General features: G+C 34.6%; 1 protein-coding gene across 1 annotated transcript in view; it reads right to left on the bottom strand.

Annotated features, from left to right (window-relative positions):
* MACROD2 (MACRO domain containing 2) overlaps positions 1-1,545 on the bottom strand; it is a 1,889,795-nt gene that overhangs the window by 186,891 nt on the left and 1,701,359 nt on the right. The gene's annotated exons all lie outside the window — the stretch shown is intronic.

Here is a 1,545-nt window from a genome sequence, read left to right as displayed (position 1 = left end):
AGGTGTACAACATTATAATTCAATATCTGTACGTGTGCTCATCATCAGATATCTAGTGGACCCCATTACTCAATTCACCCTTCCCCCATTCCTCTTCTCTTCTGGTAAACACCATTCTATTGTCTGTTTCTATAAGTTTGTTTTTGTTTTGTTTTGTTAGTTTGTTTATTGTTTTTTTGTTTTATATTCCACATATGAGTGAAATTATATGGTTTTTGTCCTTTCCCATCTGACTTATTTCATTTAGCATAATACAATCAAGATCCATCCATGTTGTTGCAAATGGCAATATTTGATCTTTTTGTGACTTAGAGTATTCCATTGTGTGCGTGTGCGTGTGCGTGTGCGTGTGTGCATACCACATCTTCTTTATCCATTCACCTGTTGATGGATACTTAAGTTGTTTTTATATCTTACCTATTGTAAATAATGCTGCAATGAACATAGAGGTACATATATCTTTTCAAATTAGTGTTTTCATATTCTTCAGATAAATACTCAGAAGAGGAAATGCTAGAGCATATGGTAGTTCTATTCTTAATTTTTAAAGCAACGTCTATACTGTTTTCTATAGTAGCTGCACCATTATACAATACCACCCATTTATTTATTTTATAAATAAGGTGAATGCAGCACAGGGAGGTTAAACAATGAGTTCAGTGGCACCAGATGGTAAGGAGATTAAAATGTAGTCTTTTGTTACCTGCCTTTCTTGATGCATATCCCACTAAATAATTCTGCCTCAAAATATAGTTCATCACTAGTCAGATTCTTTTGGGCAATTGATCTTCATATTCAAAAATAAATTATCTAAATTATTAAGCAAGGTCAGATGTTGATTTCTTAAGAAATGAAGCAAATACCTGAGGCTAAAGAGGTGGAGAGTATTACATGTGCAGTCTGTCCAGCCACTTATAGCTGAAGGTTGTCTGTCTGTCTATCTGTCTATTATCTGTCTATCTATCTACCTATCTACCTATCTCTCTATCTCTAACCAACCCTCTCTGGCATGCAAGGATTAAAAATGAGTAACAAATTTAAAACAAGAATTATTTATGATGCTCAAAATAATAAGGCAACCAACATAATGATTTTGGGGGTGTATTTCTGTTTTGCCATTAATGTGAGAAGGAAGAGAAATTGAGATGGAGTAAACTAATGAAGGGGTTCAGAATAAGCATTCCTAAAATGTGCCACTTTGGCATGTGGAATATTTTGAGCTGAAGATAATCAAGACCCAGCATATTCAAGAAATACTTTTACCTCTCCCTTAACTGCCTAAAAGAATTTAGATAGAGGTCCTGGTCCAGAAAAACAAAACAAAACAAAAACAAAAACAAAACAAAACAAAACAAAAAAAACAACTCTCACCAGAAACACTAGAAATGACCTACAAAATTATGGATTAGTTGTGCTAAACTGAAGGGGGAGCTAGGCAGGGCCTGGAAATCAAAGTCCTCCATGTGCCCTATTGTGTCTGCACAGCATGTAAATGTTTGTTTACCAAACATTTGCTCTTCAGATTATCCTGGAAATTGTCTTCCT

Source organism: Pteropus vampyrus, unplaced genomic scaffold (assembly GCF_000151845.1).
Source record: "Pteropus vampyrus isolate Shadow unplaced genomic scaffold, Pvam_2.0 Scaffold7, whole genome shotgun sequence".
NCBI lineage: Eukaryota > Metazoa > Chordata > Mammalia > Chiroptera > Pteropodidae > Pteropus > Pteropus vampyrus.
This window is presented reverse-complemented; position numbering and strand designations above follow the sequence as displayed.